This window comes from Canis lupus, chromosome 33, assembly GCF_048164855.1.
Source record: "Canis lupus baileyi chromosome 33, mCanLup2.hap1, whole genome shotgun sequence".
Taxonomy (NCBI): Eukaryota; Metazoa; Chordata; class Mammalia; order Carnivora; family Canidae; genus Canis; species Canis lupus.
The window spans coordinates 15,088,052-15,114,449 of NC_132870.1; the positions used below are offsets into that span (position 1 = coordinate 15,088,052).

The 26,398-nt window shown below is 35.6% G+C and overlaps 1 long non-coding RNA gene across 1 annotated transcript in view; it reads right to left on the reverse strand.

Annotated features, from left to right (window-relative positions):
* The window catches only part of LOC140623777 (uncharacterized), a 318,326-nt gene extending 304,770 nt beyond the window's left edge, over positions 1 to 13,556 (reverse strand). The window contains exon 1 of the long non-coding RNA XR_012023312.1: positions 13,506 to 13,556. This is a non-coding gene — a long non-coding RNA (uncharacterized lncRNA). The remainder of the gene's footprint in view (positions 1 to 13,505) is intronic.
* Between the last annotated feature and the right edge of the window lie 12,842 nt (positions 13,557 to 26,398).

Consider the following 26,398-nt stretch of genomic DNA (forward strand, 5'->3'; position numbering starts at 1 on the left):
CTGCAAAAGTAAAAAAAGCATGAAATAGTTTGCCAAGAGGAACAGATGTTTCTGTTGTATATTTCTTACTCCCTGGGCATGTTTGAGAATTCTAAATATAAACGTTCAAACAGACAGGGTGCAAACACACAGGAAGTTTGGGGGAGTGTGAGAATTCGTTTAGGCGATTCAATCTGATTCACAACTTTGCACATGAATCAACAATCAGGAAAATTGGGGAAAAGATCATTTAGACATATTAACATGTGTATGACATAAATCTTAAAATGACAGCAAATGTAGAAAGGTAGCCAATCTCATGATTAATTTACACTACATAAAGAATAAATAGAAACAAGTTTCAAAGACATACACATATTAATTGTGCATGATCTTCTCAATGCTTTTATATGACAGATTGAATGCGGTCACATAGGTAAATCCCCAAATTTCACTCACATTTAGTACATTTTTATATATTAAATTAAACAACAAAAATCTCTCAGTAGAAATGTCAGTAGGGTCAGAATGAATATTCTAATTAACCAACACATTACCTGGTACACAGTCATCTAATATAGGATAGTAATCTAAATTTGCTAATCCAGATGCTATAACCAAATTAAGCTCTGAACCTCTAGTGGATAGGAACTACAGTTTTATTTTCCACATTTAGGAACTCCCTGACATATAGAATGAACAATAAACACTCTCCTTCACAATGGTAATATAGTTTATTATCATGAAATAAAGTTTCTGGGTGATGTCATCAGGATAATGACATGGGTTGTTCATGTCTTCAATCCCCCTCATAAGAAGACCAACTATCAACTATGCATAGACAAGATACCAGTAGGAAAATCCCAAAACCCAGGGAGGTTGAAATACCTCTCTGCCACAGAGACCAAGAAAGACCACACTGAAAGGGTAAGTAAGTGGCTAGACTCTGATCACTTTGCCCTACCCCAAATAGGCACTGTACTGCAATAGCAGCATAAGAGGGCTGCCCTGAACCCATGATTTCTCCAGTGAAAAACAGAAAGCCTAAGGTTGACATCTAGTTTCCCCCAACAGAATGGTTCCCTGGAGACAAATTGTGGTCTCACCTGACAGGGATGATTCTGCAGGGCTTGACCACTGGGAATCAGAAAGAAAAGAGAAGAATACGGCTTACAGTAACCCAGTAACCAGTGTTCAAATCTAAGACTGTATTCCTCCTTGGAGTGATCCTTGAGCAGAGAGATCCCAACAAGCATCTCCGCTCATCTGAAGAGCAGATCTGGTCTATGAGTTAAGCCAGGGAGTTTGGTTGGCAGTTCTACTTGGTTCCAGGTACCATCAAACAAGTCTTAACAGATCTGGAGACTGTTTTACCTTTCACTCAGGCACAGAAACAAGTTTGAAGCCCTGCTCAACTCTGAGTATAGCCTCCAGTCCCACCCAAGTAAGAAGCCTCACCAGAGAATTCAGGCAGCTGCAAAGTCCATTCTACAGCTGTTCCTGGGTGGGAGCCAAGCCAGCAATACTGCCCAATTGTTAAGTGTTCTCTGGATCCCAAATAATGAGGGAGCTTGAACTTTAGTCCTGAACAACTTTAGTATCCAAAGGTTGATACTGCCCAGCTATGAAGTCAAGCCTACAGCTTTGCCTGATTGCTGAACCCAGCCTATGTCAGGAAACCCAGACAGTGACTCCACTTTATCATGGAGCATAGCTTGAGGTCCCACCTGAAAAGGAAGCCCAGCTGACACCACCAGACCCAAGATCACAGTCTATCTAGCACCATCCAGCTGCAGGATATAGTGGGAGGTTCCTCCCAACCAAAATGCCCAGCCAGCAACCTTACCAAAAGTGGAAAAAAGCATGAGGAGGCCCATCCTGCAGCCCTGCCCAACATTGGAACACAGTCTAAATCTCCACCTGATCACTGAGCATATCCTGAGGCCTTGTCCAACAATGAAGCCCTGCCTATAAACTCACCTAAGCACAGAGTTCCATCTGGTTAAAGAGAATACCCTGAGATCCTACCTAACTCAGACCAGTCTTAGAGGCCAACTCATAGCTATGCCTAATAGTGGAATCATTTAAGTGGCATTACCCTTCAAGGGAACACAGCCTGAGATCTTGTCTGGCCAGAGGTGGCTATAGAGCCTAGCTAGTGGTCCCATCTGACCAAGAAATACAGCAAGTGGCCTAGCCTGACCAAGAAGACCACATGGCAGCCCCGCTTAAATGTAGAGCCTAGCTAGCTGGCTTACCCAAATGTAGTACCCAGCCAGTGGCAGCCCCTTCACCTAACCTCAGAGCACAGGTAACAACTGATTTGCCAAATACTTCTCCTTCCCCTGCACACATAACTGGCTTAAAGCAGGAACAAAGGTCATCTTCACAAAAGACAGACAAGATTATATCTCCAGTTATGACCTAAGAGTGTGCTCATTCTCCTGTTCTTGTTCTTTCTGAACATTCTACAGAATATCACATTAGTCCACAATGTTGATGATGCCATTTTAATTGGACCCTAGAGGCAAAAACTAGCAAATGTTCTGGATTACTTGTTAAGCCCATATGGGCATTAAGGAATGGGAAATAAACCCTTATTTAGAGGCCTGTCCAGTAAGAGAAAATTTTAGGGGTTTAGTATTCTGGGGCTTACTAGGACATACCATCCAATAAAAAGAATAAAATTTTGCACTCTGACCATCTACCTCATAAAAGAAGCATAACACTTGATAGTTACCTTCAAGAGTTAGCATATTCCATACTTTGGAATACTTTTGCAAACCACTTACCAGATGATTCTAATATATTCGTTTTAATTTGGTCCTAAAGGGGGAAAACAAAGGCATTGTATAGCAAGTCCAGGCTATGAATATGCAGGATTGACACCAGGACAACAGGACATGCAGATCACATGATACTAGGGGTATAAAGTGTTTGCTTGAGTAAAACAAGTCACAATGCCGGTAGAACATCTGGAAAGATTTATTGTGAATGTTGCAAGTCAGAGCACAGACTCCTATGGTTCTGGAGAAAGGATTTATGCTGTTTGCCAGAAAGGACTATAAACCTTTCAAAAAGCCACTCCTAAGGGGAGAAAGCTGGAATGACTTTTGCTGTAATCCATTTGAATCAGAGATATCAGAAGGAACTCAAGTTTAGCTTAATATGGGCAGAAATACATATAGAAATACCTACAGACATGTGTTCATACTCTGATTGGGACATATACATATATACACTTGTTCAGTCAGCCAAGAGAATATAGAACCGACAACACATTAGTGCAACTGACACACCTAGTGTATAGATCTTCTTTTTTTTTTTTTAACACAATTTTCCAATAAAAGAACCTTGGGCTCCTTGGAGAAAGGGTTGATCCTTGGGCTGGAAGAATTAAATACACAATATACTGGAGTATCTTATTGTATCTGAATAAAATAAAATCTGGGTGCGGAAACCCACGATGATGGGAGTATGTAAAGAGACAGGAGCAACGGAAAGAGCTACTAATAGCCAAGTCTGTCATGATGATTTTTTTTTCAAGATTTTATTCATTTATTCATGAGAGACACAGAGAGGGAGAGACACAGGCAGAGGGGGAAGCAGGCTTCCTGCAAGGAGCCCAGTGTGGGATTCGATCCTTTATCCTGGGATTATACCCTGAGCTGAAGGCAGATGCTCAACTGCTGAGCCACCCAGGCATCCCTGTCATGATGAATTTGAGATAAAGTAATTATAACCCAAAGTTGTATTACATATACATGAGTCTGTGCTGATACAAAGCCATGATTGAGGGGCAGCCCCGGTGGCTCAACAGTTTAGTGCCGCCGTCAGCCCAGGGCCTGATCCTGGAGACCCCGGATCAAGTCCTACATCAGGCTCCTGGCATGGAGCCTGCTTCTCCCTCTGCCTGTGTCTCTGCCTCTCTCTCTGCCTCTCTCTCTCTCTCTCTCTCTCTGGGTCTCTCATGAATAAATAAATAAATCTTTAAAAAAAAGCCATGATTGAATAAATAAATAAGGGAGAAGTGGCAAATCTCCCATACAAAAGAATTCAAATAATTTATGTTGATATTTTCCTTCCAAGAGATGAGGTACATCTCCCTACTCCTTACATAAGGAAAGTGCATAGTGTTTTCGTTCCAAAGAATAAAGGATGAAGGAGGGATAACGTGTAAGTTTATAGTAGAGAAACCTGACAAATACTACCTTAGCCAAGTTATCAAGGTTAACATCAACAGAAATAAGTCATATTAATAACATATTTCTTTGATGTGACGTGATGTTCTTTCCTAAAACATAAGTTCTATCTAATCATAAGAAAAATATGTAGAAAATCCCTCTTGAGAGACATTTTATAAAATCCCTGACCAGTAATCCTCAAAACTGTCAAAACCATCAAAAACAAGGAAATCTGAGAAACCACCATGGCCAATATAAGTTTTAGGAAACTTGACAATCAAATGTCAGCTTAATGACAATTAAATTGACAAAAATAATATATCAATACTGTTTCACTAATTATAACAAATCTACAATATTAATGTAAGATTTTAACAATAAGGAAAACTAGATAAAGGGTATATGAGAATTCCCTGAATTATCTTCTCAATTTTTCTGTAAATGTAAAACTTCCCTAAAATAAAGTTTATTTTTTAAAAACAGCAGTGTCTTAAATTCTACTGAGCCCAAGCTGAGATTGAGCATCTGACTATACAATAAACAAGTGTGTAAACAAAATTATTCATCAAGATTCATGTACTGTTGGACCCAACAAGGCATGAGATCAGATGATCCCAGCAGAAATCACCATAAAATGTAAGTAGAGCATTTGCAATTCATGCAAACAACTACAGAGGACATGTGCAAGCTGCCCGAACAAGTGGACAAGACCTCTCTCGATCTTGCACCGACACTTCTCTCTCAGTTCACATATATAAACATATATGGGTTTCCTATGACTTGATTATTATAGAGGAAATGCTGATTGGGTCTGGCAATCATAAAAACGGACTGTGTCTTTTTACAGCTTAACTAAGTAGTGGCTCTAAAAGACAATAGTGGGAAGAAATTCACCTAATGGGAAGAGTTTAGGGCAGTGCATCTTAAGATATACATCTCTGAAAAGAGATGTGGCCTTATTTAAAGATATACACAGACTCACAGAATAAAATGGCTTAGCTGACTGGTCAGTTGACAGAAAGAGAATGTTTGTATTGCATATTAATACCCATCAAAGAGCACTCACTGCAAAAGAGACACTAAAAAAATAAATTAAAAAACACAGTGGACAGAATTACTTTGGTCAGTAGCTGTAATCCATCTTCTATCCTTATCTATCCTGATGATTATAAAAATGTAATCATAAACTGAGAACTTTTGATGCAAAGATGGAGGCTACCTTACACTTCTAACAGCTACTGCTGTTACTAAGTATCAAAACCACACATACAACCAGAAACTTCCTTGAGGAGACCACCATCTATTTCACGGCAGTTCAATTTCCTTGAATCTCCTTGACCATGGAAAGGGAAATTATCCCAACTGGGACTGACATCTATTTCAGGTATGGATTTTCTTTTCTTATGCACAGTGCCTTACTAGACACTACTATCAGAGGTCTCAGACCAAGGGACTCACCTTATTGCACAGAGAATTCAGTGTATGACCAGGAAATCCACTGGTCCCACCTCATACTACTGGACAACATCCCTAAGCTACCAGCCTGATATAGCAGAGAAAGTCTTTCAGAAGTACTGCATGTGGTTTGGAGGTAACAGCCAGTGAGCACTTCCAGAAAATACACAATTGAAGTCAATGGCTATTGTGTGGCATTCCATCATTAATAAGTAAACCTTCATGGGATAAAGGATGTAGGGATAAATTTAGGACTGATACTCTTCACCATCATTTCTACTGAACCATTTAGGAAATCTGTGTGTCTCATCACTAGAACTCTAAATCCCAAGTGAAGTTCTTCCTAGAGAAAGGAATGCTTCCACCAGAGGACACAATTAGTGTCTCAGTAAACTTAAAGCTATAGCTGCTGACTAGACAATTTGGATTCTATGCATCAGTTGACTAGCAGGCAAAGAAAGGTGAATTTTTTTGGCAGATTATAATTGATTTTGATCCTTATGAAGAGATAGGGCTATTCTGTTACAAAACAGGGACATAACAGAGAGCATGACACTTATATTATATGCCATGGTATTTTGTGTTGTTTTTTTTTTTCCATTCCAAGTTTTAAATTAAAATGGGCCAGTACAGACAACACATGGTCATAAGGGGATGGTAGTAGGGCCTCAAATTTTTCAGAGAAGAGGATCTAAATCTCATACTAGGAAAGTCATTTAGACAAGCAAACTGCTTGTCTAAAGTGTGGGCAAAAATTAAAAAGAGAAAGTAAAAAAGGGAGATAATGAGGGTCAGTTAATAGCATGGGACCAACCATGATTAGCAAGAACTGTAATTCACACTACTAACTTCCTCTAGTATTTTCTTTTTCCAAAAATTGTGACCAACCCAAAACCTAAGGAAGTATACCTGAATGGAATGAATCTAATTTGACAAGCAGAGCTCATAGATGCAAATAGGTGACTGTAGTGGACGTCGCTGATAACGCATGAAGATCTCCTTTGCTAATCTATGTACACATAATCTGGCTACAATAAATATTGGATGCTAAAACTTGTAGCTGCCCCTTTCCCTAAATGATAGCCACTGGCCAAATGGGAGTTCTTTTTATATAAAATATTATTCCTACACACCAGGGGAAACCTGCAGTAATTGAATGATAAGCCAGTACAAAAGGCTGCCTTTGTTGCTTCAAATGAACCAATTCTATGGCACAATTTATGCTCGCGTTTCCCAAGAGATCTAGATGAAGCAAAAGCCTGAAACCACTTCTTTACTAGCCACGCTCTCTGTACTATTCTCTTTCCTTCCGAACTTTCTCCTGAGACCACTCTTTCAGTAAGTTGTGTACTTGAAACAGGTCTCAGGTCTGCTTCTAGATAACTCAGTCAAAATCAAACAATTCATAAATAAACAAACAGTAAATTTATTCAGGTAAAAGTTTAGATCATTTCACACAGAAACCCTATTGTCAGTTTGTTTGATTTTCTTTTTCAGTTGCTTTCTAAAATAATAGACACTGACCGACAATTTAGAATACCCATTCAACGGAAATTTGTCATAGTGCTGGACATATATCTCGTTTAATACTCAAATAACCCTATGAAACAAAAGCACTGTTATGATGTTCCTTTTATAGGTGGGGAAACTGAATTTTATAAAAGTTTTAAAAATCTCCCTTCGCGTTCTAACATAACAAGAGAAGGAAGCAGTATCTAAGCTCAAATTTTAGCTCAAAGTGCAAGGTGTATATGGAGTCTAGTCTGAAAAACAATAAATCCATTTATTTCTATAGATGAATGGATTACTTTTTTCAGCTTATTCTCAAATAAAATGTGCAAAACACAATTCATGATGCAGACAAAATAGTTTTAGGTTATATACTTGAAACAGGCTTGTCGAACACGGACCTGTACATGGTCAACCCTTCTGGACACTAAAATCGCTCTATAAGATCTCTGAATTTCTGAAGAGAACAGATTGAAAATGATTATTGTATACCATATCTATTTAACAAAAATGGCCCATTGTTTACCCAAAACTTGTTCACTCTCATCCTTTTTTCCCTGATAATAGATGTACTTCTGGGGAATTAGTCATAATCTGCCTTAACTAGAAATATAATCTCATCCTCATTTACCAATGATTTTTCAAAGGTGGGCTTATAAACTGATATTGATTAATGAGATCTTTAGGAAAGTTTTCTACAGATGATTGTGTATGCCAAATAAAAACACAAAGCTTTATAAAGAGCCCTTTTGTCTTCTTCTCCCAATTCTCTTGCCTAAAACATACATACAATGCCAAAAAGTGCAGCAGGCATCCTACAACTCTGAGGTAGAAAAATCAAAATGCTAAACATGTGTGGAACAGAAATTTAGAAAGAATCTGAGGTCCTGATGATGTATTTAAACCAGCCTAAAAGCACCGAATGCCTCCTTCTAGACTTCTTGCTATTTGAGTAATACAAGGCCCTATATCTTTAAACCACTGTTTTTTGGTTCAGTGTGTTATTATTTGTATGCATCCATTCCTACCTGATAAAGCATATATTTCCAAATATACAAACTTAGACTATCAAATAGATCACATATTTTATTCTGTGTTTTACAGTGTAATACCTGCAAGCTCCTCCTGATTCAAACAATAAAAATCCTAGCTTTCTATTGTGTTATCATCTTTAGGTTTTCCCAGGGATTCCCAGGATTGCTTAATTTGTCTCATCTGCTGCAGCACACCAAATGCTTTAGAAAATTGTGTAAATTAATAACCAAGAGACAAGTAGATGGAAGCATCAAACAGGCAATAAACAAAATGATAACCCAAACTGCCAAAAACAAAAGAAATGGTGCTCAACCTCTTCTTTCCTGAATTTGGTAATTTTGATTTCTCTAATATGTGATTGATCAATCTTGCAAAATGTTTATATATAAATAAAATTTAGCAATTTTATTATCAATTTAAAGACTTAACTTTTAGGCTTACCTATCTTCTCTCTTTTAGTTTTTCCAAATTATGTTTCTTTTATTATTATTTTTTTTGAATTTGTACTTTTAACTAACGTCCCCAAATCCCCCCCTCCAAACAACCAATTTTCTATTCTGTTTCTATGAGTTCGATTCATTTGAGGCAGGGGAAGGATTCCACATATAAATGATACCATGCAGCATTTAGATATCTCTGTCTTACTTATTTCACTTTTCACTTTGCATAATGCCTTCAAGGTCCATCCATTTGTTGCAAATGGAAGGATTTCCTCTATCATGGCAAAATAACATTCCATTGTGTATATATACTACATCTTCTTTTTCTATTTATCCATTAATGGACACTTAGCTTGTTTCCATATCTTGTCTATTGTGAGCTAATACTGCACTAAATGTAGGAAGGCAGGTATCTCTTTGTATACTGCTTTCTTTCTTTTTTTTAAGATTTTATTTATTCATGACAGACAGAGAGAGAGAGAGAGAGAGAGAGAGAGAGGAGAGGCAGAGTCACAGGCAGAGGGGGAAGCAGGCTCCATGCAGGGAACCCGAAGTGGGACTCGATCCCAGGTCTCCAGGATCACACCCCAGGCTGAAGGCGGCACGAAACCACTGGGCCACCAGGGCTACCCAGTGTATACTGCTTTCATTTCTTTTGGATATATACTCAGAAGAGGGATTGCTGGATTGCATGGTAGTTCTATTTTTAAGTTTTTGAGGAACCTCTATATTGTTTTCCTTAGTGATTGTACCAGTTTATGTTCCCAACAACAGTGCACAAGTGTCCCCTTTTATCCACATCCTTGACAACACTTACAATCTCTTATCTTTTTGACAATATCCATTCTGACAGCTGTGAGATGATATCTCATTGTGGTTTTGATCTGCATTTTCTTGATGATTGTGATAGTCACCTTTTCATGTGCCAGGTGGCCATTTGTATGACTACTTCAGAAAAATGTCTATTCAGATCTTCTCATTTTTTTTATTTGTTGTTTTGCTATTGGGTTGTTTTAGTTCCTTGTATATTTTTGATGATAACTCTTTACCAGATATATGGTTTGCAAATGTTTTCTCTCATTATGTAGATTGCTTTTTCATTTTGTTCATGATTTACTTTGCTGTGCAAAAGCTTTTTAGTTTGATGTGCCACCTGTTTATTTTTGCTTTTGTTGTTTGTAATTTTGGTGTCAAATCCAAAAATTCACTGCTATGATCAATGCCAAGCTTACCCTCTTATGTTTTCTTCTAGGATTTTTATCGTTTCAGGTCTTATATTTAAGTCTTAAAATGCATTTTGAGTTGATTTCTATCTATGGTGTAAAATAGTGGTCCAATTTTGCCAAAACCATTTACTGAAGATGCTGTCCTTTCCCTATTATATATCTTGGTTCCTTTGTCATAAATTAATTGCCATATATGTTTGGGTTTATCTCTGGGATCTATATTCTGTTCCATTGATTTGTGTCTGTTTTTTTTCCCTGTGTCTGTTTTTATACCAGTACCATACTGTTTTGATTACTATGGTTTTGTAATACAGTTTGAAATTGGGAAGCATGATGTTTGCACCTTTTTGTTCTTTCTTAAAATTGCTTTGGCTATTTGGGGTTGTCATGGTTCCACATAAATTTTAGAATTTTTTTTTTTTTCTGTTACTGTTAAATACTCCATTGGAGTTTTAAAAGGGACTACATTGAGTTTGTAGATTGCTTAGGATATTATGAACATTTTATGAATAGTAATTCTTCTAATCTATGAGCACAGAATATCATTTCATTTATTTGAGTCTTCTTCAACTTTTTCCATCAATGTCTTATTAATATGCTTATTTCTTTACTCCACTCATGTTCATTTAAGTTTCTTTCTATTGCTTCTAGAGTTAGGAATTCACATTATTCATCTTAAACCCTTATTTTCTAATATAAACATTAAAAATAAAAATTTTAATGAAACACTGATTTATTTCCATTCTATGAATTTTTATATGTTGTATTTTCATTATCATTCCACTCTAAATATTTTATACTTTCATTATTGATGTCTTCTTTGACCCATAATTTGCAAATGCTTTACTTTCTAAATACTTAGTAATTTTATCTTTTTTTTACCATTTATATAACATATCATTTTTCTAGATAGTATTAAAGATTTTCTTCTTACTTTTGGTATCCAATAGTTTGCAATGTGTTTAGGTATGGTTTATTTGTATCCATTCTACTTCAGCCTGTGAGTTCATATTTGTCATCATATTTGGGACATTTTTGTCAGTATTTATTTTATTTTTAAAAGATTTATTCTCATTTGTCAAGCTCTCTCCTTTAACTTCTGAAACCAGAAAGACTTGCCAAGAATAGATATATCTCAAGCTATACAAATTAAAAATGTATATAAAATTGTATATAAACACAAATCTCAACCAGCTTTTCCTTTTAATAATTGGTTGTCTAATTTTGTTTTTTTTTTTATAATTTTGGTGACTCTCTAGTACTTTCAAATACTTTTTAATTTTGCATCCAGAAATTATAATTAACATCTCTGAGAGGGTTAGTCCAATATAGCCTAGAAACATAAACTAGTTACTTCAAAAGTATTGCGAAATAAAGACATTACTAGACTAATGAAAGGTGAGAGAATATGATACCAGTAGATCTCCATTAAAAGTAATTCTAGAGGCACCTAGGTGACTCCATCAGTTAAGCATCGACTCTTGATTTCAGCTAAGGTCATGATCTGAGGGTTGTGAGATTGAGCCCCATGTAGCCTCCACACTGGGTGTGGATCCTACTTAAGATTCTCACTCTTCCTCCCTCTGCACCCCCACCAGCCCTCTCTCTGTCTAAAAATAATAAATAAATAAATAAATTAATTAATTAATTAAATGCAATATTGAAGTGTATTCTCAGAAAGGAAGAAAACTACCAGAGACAGAAAATACAGAAATGTTGGAACGAATGAAGAACTGTAAAAAGGAGAAATATCAATATGTAAAAATTAAATAATAGTGTAAAACAAATAACAAGTTCTAGAGATCATAAAATATGTGTAAAATTAAAATGTATATATAGCAATAACACAACAGAGAAGATGAAACTAAACGAGTTAGTATTCCAAAGTCCTAAAGCTGTATAGAGTATCTTAAAAAATCTAACTGGTAAGCATATTTAGAAGTACTAATAAATCAACAATGCATGTAGTGATACTTAACACAACTAATAAAGCAAAATTTAAAGGATTTATATCTAACAGGCTAATGGAGAAAAATTAAAAGAATTTTTAAGTTATTTTATTTATCCAAAAGAAACAAAAATGAGTAAATTAACATACACTCAGTGGGACTATAGAAATCAATCAGTATTATGCTAAATAAAACCCAACTCTAACAATAATTATTTTGAGTGTCAGTGAATCAAATATTTAAGATGTGTCACTTCAAACTCCTGAAAAATGCAAAAGACAACAAAGAAATAGCCAATCATATGCTGTTTATGATTCCTCTTCCATTTAAGACACAGAAGCTTTAGAGTAGAGTGACAAGAAGATAAACAATCATATACTGTTTTAAAATCTGACTTTTTCTATATTAGAATCTGGAAAAAGTAGACATTAAGGCAAAAAAATATTACTGAAAAAGAAGAGGAAGATTTCAAAATCTTAAAGGTTTTAAGCCACCAGAAAATTACAACACTCAATGAGCATGCACCCAAATAAAATGGCTTCAAGCAATATGCAGGACAACAGAACTAAAAGGAAAAATTAACAGAAAAATTAACAGATTCAGGGATGACTAGGTAGCTCAGCGGTTAAGCGTCTGCCTTTGGCTCAGGGTGTGATCCCAGGTTCCGGGATCGAGTCCCACATTGGGCTCCCTGCATGGAGCCTGCTTCTCTCTCTGCCTATGTCTCTGCATCTCTCTCTGTGTGTCTCTCATGAATAAATAAATAAAATCTTTTTTAAAGAAAAGAAAGAAAATAAAAATTAACAGATTCATAATCAGAATGGTATATCTAGCAAATTCCTTTCAGTAACTGACAGAAAAAGCAGACCACAAATATAATATAGAAATTCTGCTCAAAATTAATCAACCTAATTTGACTGACCTATATAGAACAATATAACTAATAATAATAGAATAAATATTATCTTCAAGTGCCTTTGGAGCACTCACCCAAATAGACTGAAAATTAGGCTCTAAGTCATATCTCAAAACATTTTCAGGGAATGAAATTATATGAAATGTATAATATAGACATAGTGAAATTAAGCTAGACATCAAGAATAACAACAAAATAGTTAATTATGAAATTATCAGATATTTAGAAATTAAACTTTATAAGTTAAAATGGAAATGAAAAAGATATTTCAATTGTGTAATAATAGAAATTCAACATATCAAAATGTCATGTAGTTGTGATTAGAAAGAAATCAATAGCCTTGAGTGCATATATTAGGAAGAAGAAAGCCTAAAAATCAATGAGCTCATTAACCATCTTATAAGTTAGAAAAATAAATACAATTAAATCCAAAGAAAGTGGAAAGATGAAAATTATAACATTATAAATTAACAAATTAGAAAACAAACTATTTTAAAAGTTGATAAATCCATGTTGGAAGATAGTTATTTATGAGTCTCTTGTGGCTTATTTAGTTGGTTATCTCAAGAAATACAAGTGAGGAAGTTGGGAGAGTGAGACAGAGAAAGAATAAAGACAAAAGTAAGAATGTATAATTGGGGTGGAGGTTGTTTTGTAACAATAGAGGCTTTCTTTTGCTGCTAACTCCTAAGAAACATATAAAACATTGGTAAATATTGCACACTTTAAATACAGAACTCCAGATTATTTATAAAACAGTTCTTAATATCCATTTGTTAAGGAATGTTCCCAGTGCCCTAACTAGTCTTTACCTTTGAAGTGTATTTATGTGGAGATGGAGTTCCTAGAGCATTAGGTTAGGTTCTGGGGCAGAATTTGGAAAGATTCCCAGTGTGTGCTCATAATGAGATGCTGGCACACATTTGACCCAGGCAGCGGGACAATGTGCACTGGGTTTATACTTATTGCAAAGTATTCTCTTGCTCTAGGCCTCACTCAAAACTAAGTATTCCGAGTCACCCCATTAATGAGTAGCAGCAGTATTTCAAGTATGTTACATGCTGCCTCACAAATTAGAAGAAGCACCCATGCCTCAGTTCATCTTTCTAAGTGGTATAAAATAAAAGTCCTTCACCAAAGGGATCTAACCTCTACTTCCACCCATATGCTCAGTGTTTGAGAAGTAGCTCAGATCTGAAACTGAGTGAGTGGTAATAATTTTCATTTGGAGAGCTAACCTCAGTCTTTCTCACTAGCTATCTTTTTTTAAGTTGCAAATGTCAATACCTTATTCAGCAGCCTTACTACCAAAAAAAGAGCACGATCTATTAACCATCAACACAGATCCCTGTGGGATAAGTACCTAGAGGTCACTCTGGCAAAGCTTTCAGCTCATTCGATTACATTTTTTCATAGAAAAACTTTGAGAAATAATGTAAGAACATGCCTCTCAGCAAGAGCAGAAGAGCTGGGTTTTCCATCCAGTCCTTTAATCATGTCATATGTATACTCTCAAGGAGTGTTAATTATCCTGATATTTCAAACTGTTATCTGTGCAAAGTAACTTCCAAGTCTTCAGTAAAAACAAACAAACCAACCAACAAAAACTTTTAAGCAAAGAGTTGTAAGTACTATCAGAAATGGTATGGAGCTCATTGACAGGATATACATGTGGCACCAGTATTTGCTCCACTGCATCCCCTACCTTAACTCCCTAAAGTATGGAGATATAACTTGAGTTATAAAGCTATAGACAAAAGTCATCTTCCCCTTTAAACATTTATTTAGATTCCAAAGTGTAAAGACCCCGGAATCCTTCTCATTCTATTTCCGAAGAGACCTTTAGAAGAAGAGGAGGGATGGATGCTTCTTTCATTTCTATAAATGCCAAATTTATTTTTTGTGATCCTCACCTATAGTAGAACCTGTTACATACAAGATGATATACGCTTCTTCTCACATCACCACAAAGATAAGTACTAGGGCAAAGAAAAGTCTCAGTAGTTATTACTGAATATAATAACAATCTAAACTGTTCTAGAATCTTCACGTTGGCACTCAGGATACTCTTAATGAATAGAAACATTAAAGACTTAAACTCCCTTTTCCTGCCTGTTTGTCTACTGTCAAAAGAATCCAAAATGACAAAGCAGCAGCCATAATCCTAAAGGATTAGTAGATTCTTATCGTGTTCTCTAATAGAAGCATACTTCCCCTTCCTCCTTGCCGCAAAGCCACCAACCACTCCTCACACTATAGGAGTTAATTTCTTTATTCCACCAGTTGCTAAAAGTTTTGCACATAAAAATAAATTCCCAAATGGGTCATGGTAATTTGTGATTAGAGGAGCAAATCTTATTTCTATACAATAGTTCCCAGACCAGTGCATCCAAGTTATCAGCAATATAGTGCACAAAATGGCCATTGGTTCAAATTATATATTTTATCTAGAAATATAGCAGCCTGAATTCACAAAATGTCATATTCAATTTTGAGCATTAGGTAAGCATTAACATGACATTACTATGTGTTCCCATTCAGATCATAAGCATGATTTTTAGCACTTTTTCTTCTAGCCATAGGATATGAAAGTCTGTATAATTCTCCCTTGGAATCCTTCTACATTTCACCATTTTCCATGAGTATATAGCTGAAATATGCCTGTCATTTTCTTCTTTCACTACATTTCTTCTTTTATTGTACTGAATAGAAATATCCAAATGTACATTAGTTTTAATTGCCAAGGCCATCATATCTCTCCAAGAATATCATAAACCAGTGTTTCCTGGAGTAGTCTGAAGAATCTAAGGGTAATCGCAACCCCTTAACATAAACTGGTTTAGAAATGAGGCCTAAGCCAATTAGAAGATATCCTAGCCATGGAAATAGATATGTGAATAGTCTGAGATTTCTGGGAAGGGCTCACACTCTCAGGCTTCCTGCATAGAGCCTGCTTCTCCCTCTGCCTGTGTCTCTGCCTCTCTCTGTGTCTCTCATGAATAAATAAATACAATATTTGTTTAAAATTTTATTTATTAATTACTTATTCTTTTAAAAAAAGGACACTTGGGTGGCTCAGCAGTTGAGCATCTGTCTTCGGCTCCAGGTGTGATCATGGAGTCCCAGGATCAAGTGCCACATTGGGCTCCCTGCATGGAGCTTGCTTCTCCCTCTGCCTGTGTCTCTGCCTCTCTCTCTCAGTGTCTCTCATGAATAAATAAATAAAAATCTTTTAAAAAAAGAGGAAGGGCTCACACTCAAGAGAAAACAAGTACAAAAGATGGCCTCCACTGTTCCTTGAATATCATGGTATAAAACTTAAGATCGTCAAATTAATAAACAAACAAAAAAACTTATATAAGGGAATCACAAGAAAATAAAGCCACCCAACTATACTAATCCTGACACATATATTCCTCTAGATGCCTAGTTGTAAGCTAAAAACATCCTCATTCATTAGGCCAATTTAAGTCAGGTTTTCAATCTCTTCCAGCAAAAGTCATCCTAACTGATATATGTGGTATAACTGAATGTTATCTGTCCAAACACAAACAAATTTTATCTATCATAAATAAATTTAAGAGGAAAATAGAATTGCATTTAAGATTAGGTAGTAATTATTATTCTTTACATATTTTTTCAGCTTAACTTAGGTAAGATATATGATGTTCTATAAGGCATACAACATGGTGATTAGATACATGTACATAGTATGAAAGGATTATCAAAATAGGGTTAGTTAACACTTCCATCACCTCATGTAACCACCATATTTCTGGTATGTAATGAAATCATTTAAAATTTATTCCCTCAGCAATGTTCAAGTATATAGTATTATTAATTATTGATAGCATATCCTACATTAGGTTGGTTGAAGTTATTCAATTTATAGCTGGAAGTTTATACTCTTTCACCAACACCTCTCCGTTTCCTTCACTGCCTGCCCCTGACAACCACTATTCTACTCTGTTTATATGAGTTTGGCTTTCTTAGATTTCACATATAATTGTGATCATGTAGTACTTGTTTTTCTCTGACTTATTTCACTCAGTATAGTGCCCATCCCTTTTATCACAAGAGGCATGATTTCCTTCTTTCTTATGGCTGAATAATATTTCAGTGTGTGTGTGTATGTGTGTGTGTGTGTGTCACATTGTCTTTATCTACTCATCCATTGATGGACACTACCTACATTATCTTCATGCCTTGACTAGTATGAATAATGCTGCAATGCAAATGGGGGTGCAGACACTTTGAAGTGATGATCATAAAATTCAGTGTTTCCAAATTAAATCCTGAAGTGGGATCAAGTTCCATCTGTTCTATAAATTGATGTCTAATCTTTTATTCATGCCAGACACAATTATATTAGATTAGATCACATGAAATTCTATTTTTGAAAGTAAAAAATGGTCAAATGTTAAGTTTTATATGGAACAATCATTTTATAATCTCAAAGATATGTATATTATACTATAATAATGCATTGTACTATTGTATATTTTTCTATTTTTATGTCTGTCTCCTTATATAGCATGATAGAAATTAAGCAGAAAAAATGAACAAGATCTAGTTCCTTCATTTAAAAAGCTTAAAGCTGATACCAAGTAGGTATGAAATAAATAGATGAAGTTATGGGTCAGTGAATAAATACAGAATGCAAGTGGCTGATACTGTGCAGATCAAGAAGTAAATAAAAGATCAAAAATGAAAATGAGAATCATAGGAAGTAAGAAGCCATTTATTGCCTGGAAATTACTATGTAAATACTTTGTGTATAACAATAATGATATTCACACCTTCAGTATATTATTCCCCACCTTATAATTAGGATCATCTATATTCAGAGAGTAAATTTTCATCTTTCTTGGAAAACCATGTGGGTCATTTTTTTTTCTTAATTTTGTACAAAAAAAAGATTTATTAAAAGATAGCAAAGAGATATACAGCAGTACATCTTGGTTATGAGGCATTGTAACTTAAATAAAGTAACATAAATAATTTCCCCCATAAAATAAGAGGAACATAAAGACTTTTTTCCAGATGTAAGCTAAGTAGATAATATTTAGATGCAGACCTGTTTATAAGGGGCATCTGAGTGTACTTGATGGCTCAGTCAGTTAAGAGTCTGCCTTTGGCTCAGGTCATGATTCCAGCATCCAGGAATCAAGCCCTGTTGAACTACCTATTCAGCAGGGAGTCTGCTTCTCCCTCTTCCTTTGCCCCTCCCCCACACTTGTACATGCACTCTCTCTTTCTCTAATAATTTTTTAAAGGAATATCTGAAAGTTCTGTGATTTTGTAGTAACAAAAAGGAAATATATAACCCACAATATTGAACATCAGTTTACATATAGAATTGAGCTACATCACTTGATTCACCATACAGAACACATTATACTTTTATTAAAGAAAGTGGAAAGTAATCTGTTAGAAATATTCTGAGCAAGCTCCAGACCTAGAAAGCAATTTAAAGTAAAAATCAAACTAAAAAACATGCTGTCCATTTTGTTTTCACGTTATCTGATATTTTTTTTTCCAGAATGAAAAAAAATTTAGGGGCTCCTGGTATATTCATAGCCAAGGTAAATTTACTTTTGAATTTAGTAAGCCAGGATGGAATAATATATGTGCTTTGGATTTCTCCCTTTTTAGATATTTCTTTACTTAAGAATACGAGTACTAAGAATTTTTAGGTTGACAGTAGGCATGTAGACCAAAAATATATTTAAAGAGGAAGCACTTCAGGAATGGCAGAGCAAGAACTCTGAAATGCTATACCTCCATAAAAGCAAAAAAAAAAAAAGAAAAAAATGCTGGTAAAGATTGGCCAAATCAACTTTTTCAGAATTCTAGTAGTTAACCAATGTCTTAAAACTATGTGGGATATCATAAAAGAAAAGAAAAGAAAAGAAAAGAAAGAAAAAAGGGTATCAATAAGAAAAGTGCTAAAACAGGCCCTATGCCCATCACTTTATCCCCACTGCACAGTACTTTTGAAAACCAATAGCTTGGCCAAAAACACCTCTGAAAATCAGAATCATTACAAGAAGACAGAATGGATTAAGAACTCCCCATAAAGTTCCATCCCAGAGAAATGTCACTATTTACCTATCTGCATGGTTCCCAAAAAGCTTAATTCTCAAGATCTGTCTTTATTTCACTTGACTCAGAGCTTATTCATGGCAAACAGCCCTCACCATGTTTTTTTAATCTAAAACAATCATTGTCGATCATTTAAAAAACTCACCTTCCTGAAGTGACAATAACAGCTGAGACTAAAGAAGAGGGTGAGCAAAAACTTAAAAGTGAAAAATGAAGAATGAGATTAACACAAGACTTTGAAAGCTTCAACCTATTTCTGGAAATCAAAAAAGAGAATGCCCATTTATAAGGGTTAGGTGCTTGTCAGAGACAAAAGAAGACCTCCTCTCTCAACTCTCTCTGACCTTGAAGCTCTGACAAAGAGAAATTGAAAGTTAAGGCAGAGTGGAAAACTGCCTTCCAGAGCATTGTAAGTAAACACCAATACAAATACAGAGCTCTTCTGTTAAGAGTGGGAGATTTATTGGTTAGTGCATTTAAGGAGATAATTTTTCAACCATTATCTGACAATGAAGCTAACCAAGCAGAGACTTAGTGGCCACAAGATAGAAAACATAGATCTTCTAGAATTAACCAAGGAAAGACACAAAACAAATAGCAACAAGAACAACAAAAACAAAACAGCAATAATAACAAACCCTAGGGGAGGGAGGAGTCTGAGTTGACAGATTCCACATTATACTATTTTAAATGTGTAATTTTCAATAAAATATTATGAGATACACATAGACGGATAAAAAGCAATCAGTAGAAACACCCTGAGAAAGTCCAGACATAGGGCTTAATATTCAGCATTAGGCCAAGTGATATATTTCCAAAGTGCTAAAGGAAACCATGTCTGAAGAATTAAGGAGACTGTGAGAACAACATCTCACTAAATAAATATTAATCAAGAAAAAGAAACCATAAAAAAAGAAATTCTGTAGTTGAAAATTATTGTAACTGAAATGAAAATTTCACTAAAGGTTTACACACCAGATTAGAATAAATAGAAAAAAAATACTGAACTTGGAGATAAGTCAATTAAGACTATCCAACCCAGGGGATCCCTGGGTGGCACAGCGGTTTGGCGCCTGCCTTTGGCCCAGGGCGTGGTCCTGGAGGCCCGGTATCGAATCCCACATCCGGCTCCCGGTGCATGGAGCCTGCTTCTCCCTCTGCCTGTGTCTCTGCCTCTTTCTCTCTCTCCCTCTCTCTCTCTCTGTGACTATCATAAATAAATAAATTAAAAAAAATAAAAATAAAAGACTATCCAACCCAACTAACAAAGAAAAAGAAAAATTAATAGAGCCTAAGCATTCTGTGACTTATCAAGCATACTAACATATTCATAATTAGATATTAATATTCAATTGTATCCATAATTTCTCAAGACAGAAGTGAAGAAGCAGGAATAATATATGAATAAATAATAGTAAGAAAAAAAACTCTTGGGGCACCTGGTGGCTCAGTGGTTGAGCGTCTACCTTTGGCTCAGGGTGTGATCCCAGAGTCCTGGGATTGAGTCTGGCATCAGGCTTCCCATAGGAAGCCTGCTTCTCCCTGTGCCTATGTTTCTGCCTCTCTATGCCTCTCATGAATGAATAAATAAAATCTTAAAAAAACAAAGCTCTCCAAATTTGATGACAAATATTTACCTGCCCAACTAAGAATAACTCCAAGAAGGATAAACTAGAGAGATCCACATATAGACACATTAGGGTGTTACCAACAAAAGTTAAAAACACAAAGGATGTTGAAAGGAGCAAGAGAAAAGCAACTCATCACATATGAGAAAATCTCAATAAAATTAGCAGCTGCCACTTCATAAGATAATAGATGCCAGATGATGTGGCATGACATTTTCACAGTGCAGAAAGAAAATGAATGTGAACCAAGAATTCTGTATTCAGCAAAACTATCTTTTAAAATTGAAGGAAAAATTAAGACACACCCTAATAAACAAAAACTAGGAGATTTCATCTCTAGGAGGCTTATCCTATAAGAAATATTAAAATGATTCCTTCAGGACCAGAGATTAGAAACTAACTCAAATCCATGGGAAGAAATAAAGAACACTAGTAAAATATTTGCATAAGTAAATAGACATTATAAATGTATTTTTCTCTGTAATACTTCACTTCTGTACAAATAAATATTATAAAACTGTGTTGATGGACTTATATAAAGTGTATATTATATGAAAATAGGACAAATAAGGGAAGTTTGGATATATATTGGGACAGTTTTTGCATATTATATAAATTAAGTCTGCCTTAATATAAACTAGATTGTCTTAGGGTGTTAATTGTAAACTTTAAGGAGTTACATTAAGAAAATAACTTTAAAATATAATAAAGGAAACATGAGAATTAAAGTAATACACTTGAAAATATCTATTTTGCAAAAAGAAGAAAAAGAAAAAGGATGCCCATTCAAGAAAGACTTAACATATATAGAAAACAAATAGAAAAAGTGTCAGACTTAAATTTCTTATTAGTATATACATTGAACCTAAGTGCATTTAATACTAAAAAAACTAAAAGGCCAATTGGCAGAAGGTATTTAAAAACACAAACTATTATCTTCAAGTGATACAGCTTATTCAAAGACATAAACAAGTTGAAAGTGAAAGGAAGTAAATAGGTATACCACATTTCATAAAAGAGCTACAGCTAATATATAATAAAATAGACTTAAAACAAAAATTATGATAAAATATTCAATCTATCATGAAGATATAACAATTAGAAACATATAAATGCTTAAAATATATGAAGCAAAAAATGAAAGAATTGAAGAGAAAATAACAACTCAATAACCACTTGAGACTTTAGTATCCCATTTTATATAATGAATAGAAAAACTAGGCTGCAGATGAGTACAGAAACAGAGGGCATCAGCAACACCAACAAATCAAGTAGATCCAGGCATCTAGGTGTAATCATCTGTATTAAAAATGAAAGATCTCAAATGAGCACCCTAACTTTCCAGAGAAGGGCAATCAAAACCCAAAGCACATAGAAGGAGATAAAAAATAGAGCAGAAATAAATGATATAAAAAACACAAGTAGAGAAAACTGACAAAGTCCAAAGTTGTTTCTTTGAGAATATTTAAACAAAACTGATAAAATTTTAGCAAGAGTAACCAAGAAGAAGAGACAAGATTTGAACTAATAAAATCATTATCCTCTTTACAGAAAAAAAAAATTAACCTAATACTATTAGGTAATATAAAGTACTCCAATTGTATGACAAAAAATGTGATAATTTAGATGAAATGGACAAGTTCTCAGGGAGACACCAATTACTGAAGCTAACTTAAAAAGAAATAATCAAGGCCTATAAAAGTAGAGAAATTCAATTAGTAATCAAAAAACAAAGAAAACCCATGTCCAGATTGCTCTGGTAATGCATTCCAACAAGTGTTCAAAGAATTAACATCAAATATTCAGATTTTTTTCTAAAAAATAGAGGAATAAAGATTTCCCAAATCATTCAATGAAGCCAACAACACCTTACTATCAAAATCAGGCAAAGCTATCACAAGGAAAAAGCCATCATACTAATATCCCCTAAGATGCAAAAGTACTCAGCCAAATACTAACAAATTGAATATAACTTCCAGGAAAAATTACAGGCACTATTCATGTTGGCTTTATCTCAGTAAGGCCAGCGTGGTTCAAAAAATAAAAAACAATCTATGCATACAAATTATTCAGAAGACCAAAACCACCTGATAATCTTAATAGATATAGAAAAACCATTTAGCAAAATCCAATACCCTTTCTTTATAAAAACATTGAACAAACTAGTAACCAAAAGGAACTTCTTCAAATGATAAAGCATATTTATAAAAAATATACATTTAATGTCATACTTAATGATAAAAGCTTTTCATCTAAGATCAGGAACAAGGCAAAACCAAAAAATATGAGTGCTCTCTACTTCTATGCAACATTTGAATGGGATTCCTACCCTGGGCATTTAGGCAAGAGAAAAAATAGAAAACACCCAGATTAGAAAAGAAGGAAAAGTATCTCTATATGCAGATGACACGATCTTTTATTAGAAAATCATAAGGAATCCATTAAGAAAAAAGGATAGAGCTAATAAATAAGTTAAGCAAAATTTCTGGATACAAAATCAATACATAAAATCAACTCTATTTTAATACACTCACAATAAACAATCAGAAAATAAAATTAAGGATACAACTCCATTTATAACAGCACCAACAGGGAAAAAAATGGAATGAATTTAACAAAAGAAGTACACACTTAAACTATAAACAACAGTCAAAAGAAAGTAAAGAGGTCCTGAGTAAATGAAAAAAAAAAAAATCCTGTATTCACTAATCAAAGATTAGTATAGCAAGCTAACACTCCCTAAAATGATCTACAGATTAAACCCAATCCCTATCAAAATCCCAGCTACTTTTCTAGTAGAAACTGAGGGACTGATCCTAAAATTTATATGCAAATACATGTGACAGAATAGCTAAAACAGTCTTGGGGAAAAAAACCAAAATTGTAAGATTCATACTTTCAGATTTCAAAATTTACTAGAAATCTACATTAATCAAAATGTGTTACTGGTATAAGGATAGACATACAGACCATGAAATAGAACCCAGAATAGTGAAATAAAATCTTACATTATGGTCAATTAATTTTTGACAAGATCACCAAGAAAATGCAATGGGAAATTAATAGCTGTTTCAATAAATGGTGCCAGATCTACTGTATATCCACATGCAAACAATGAATTTGTTCCCATACTTCATACTATGTATGAATTACTCAAATTAGCTCAAAATGGATCATAGGCCTAATACAAGAAGTAAAAAGATAGTTTAGGAGAAAAAATAGGAGGGCATCTTTGTGAGTTTGGGTTAGGTAATAATTTATTAGATATTATACTAAAAGCATGGGCAATAAAAGGAAAAAATAGAAAACAGTTAAAATAAGCTTCATTAAAGAGAAAAACAATGAATCCAAAGAACACAATCAAGAAAATTAAAAGATCAGATATAATTGCAGGGCAAGAAGGTGGAGGCGTAGGGTCCCCAAGTCACCTGTCCCCACCAACTTACCTGGATAAATTTCAAATCATCCTGAAAACCTATTAATTCGACCTGAAATTTAAAGAGAGAACAGCTGGAACACTACAGAGGGAAGAGTTTTCACTTCTAACAAGATAGGAAGACAAAAAATAATAAAATAAAATAAAAAAGAATCAAGGGGAAGGGGCCGGGCCGGGAGAGCCTCCGGACAGGAGAGCTCAGCCCTGGAGAAAATCACCAGATTCTTCCCAGAGGGAAAGACGCTGAGCAGGGAACTCGGGCAGGATCACAGGAGGGGTGGTGGGGCCTCCCGGCTCCCGGGGTCACTAACAGAGGAGGTGCGCCTGGGGGAGAGCACCCCACACCCCACGGCCAATCTCGGTAAAGGGCTGGAGCACCCGGCGGGGCCTCGGGGATAAGCCGGGGGTCAGGCGGGGGATCCGGGCGGAGCCCAGGATCCTGCGATTGCACCGGGACAGACAGAGGTGGGAAGGACACAGGACAGTGAGGAGTCTACTGCCTCTGGGCACCCCCAAGCTGTGCAGATCAGTGCACCCCTGCAGGGAGCACCTAGGCCAGGGCAGACTGAGAGACTGCCGTAGTTACTGTGCGAGCTGACTCCAAAGCTGGAGAGCTGGCCGCCGCTAGTGTTGTTGTTCCTCCTGGTGTCACCCTGTGCCTGGGAGGGGCGGGGCCTCAGGGAACAGAGGCCTCACAGGGTCCACAGCTCCCACGGAGCCCGGCACCCAATAGGGGGGCAGAGCATCTCCCCCAGGTACATACATCTGAGGGGCACAACAGGCCCCTCCCCCAGAAGACCAGCTGGAAGGACAGAGGAAGAGCAAGTTCTTGACCCAGAAGCGCTGCAAAGTTCCAGGTGAAGTCAAGGAATTTACAGTATGTGGAACTAAAGAGTACCCATCCGTTTTTTCCCCTTTTTCCAGTATAACTCGTTTTTTATATCAGACTAAAAATTTCAAATATTATTTTCTCTTTTCCCACCTTAACTACAATATTTTACCACCTCTTCATTTTTAAGTATCTTTATTTTGACTTTCATATTTCTACAATTACATGTCTTAGATATATTTTCCACTTCTAGATTCCCTTCAACATACTCAATTTAATTTTGGGAGATATACGAAATATGTATTTTTGCTTTGTGTTATTTGTTTTCTCTCCCCCATTTTGTTCTACAATGATAGAAGTTAATACCTTCTAAAACATGACTAGCATGCACCCAGAACCAAGTGGAATACAGTGCTGGTTCATTCTGTGAGATTATACTCTCTCTTCATTCCCATTCTGCCCCACTCTTTTAGCTTCTTTATGTTTTGATGGTCAATGTTGGGGCTTTCTACAAGTATTGCTAGTTTATATAATTTTGGGACTGAGCAACTTCTAACATACAGAACTTAATACACTCAGAACCAAGAGGAAAACCCTCTAGGGCCCCTCAGGTAGACTACATTCTCCCTCCACTACAACTTCTTCACCACCACCATCTCCCAGTACACTCCCCTTTCTCTTCTCTTTTTCTTTTTTTTTTCCTCTTTACTTTTGCTTTTCTCTCTCTCTCTCTCTCTCTCTTTTTTTCCTTTTTCTTTTTTTCTTCTTATTTGGGTTTCTTGGCCTGTTATTTTTTACTGCTTTGTTTTAAAATTTGTTTTTCACTTTCACTGGTCCTTCTGTTTCATTTTGTTCTGATCTTTGTTTTCATTTTCTGGTCACTTACCTCATCAGAATCACCTCGGGTGCTATACACTAATAAATTAGGCAATCTAGAAGAAATGGACACATTTCTGGAAAACTACAAACTACCAAAACTAAACAGGAAGAAATAAAAAACCTGAACAGGCCAATAACCAGGGAGGAAATTGAAGCAGTCATCAAAAACCCCCAAGACACAAAAGACCAGGGCCCTATGGCTTCCCAAAGATTATACCCCAAGATTGCTAGAACTCATACAGCAATTCAGTAGTGTGGCAGGATACCATTCTCTTATACCATACATGAAGATAAACTCAAAATGGATGAAAGATCTAAATGTGAGACAATAATCCATTAAAATCCTTGAAGAGAACACAGGCAACACCCTTTTTGAACTTAGCAGCAATGTCCACAATAGCCAAACTGTGGAAGGAGCCTCAGGGTCCATGAAAAAATGAATGGTTAAAGAAGCTGTGGTCTATATATACAATGGAATATTACTCGACCATTAAAATGACAAATACCCACCATTTGCCTCAAAGTGGATAGAACTGGAGGGTATTATACTGAGTGAAGTAAGTCAACCAGAGAAAGACAAACATTATATGGTCTCATTCATTTGGGGAATATAAAAAATAGTGAAAGGAATAAAGGGGAGAAGAGGAAAATGAGTGGGAAATATCAGTGAGGGTGACATAACATGAGAGACTCCTAACTCTTGGAAAGGAACAAGGGGTAGTGGAAAGGGAGGTGGGAAGGGGTATGGAAGGACTGGGTGATGGGACTGAGGGGGGGCACTTGATGGGATGAGCACTGGTGTTATGCTATTTGCTGGCAAATCGAACT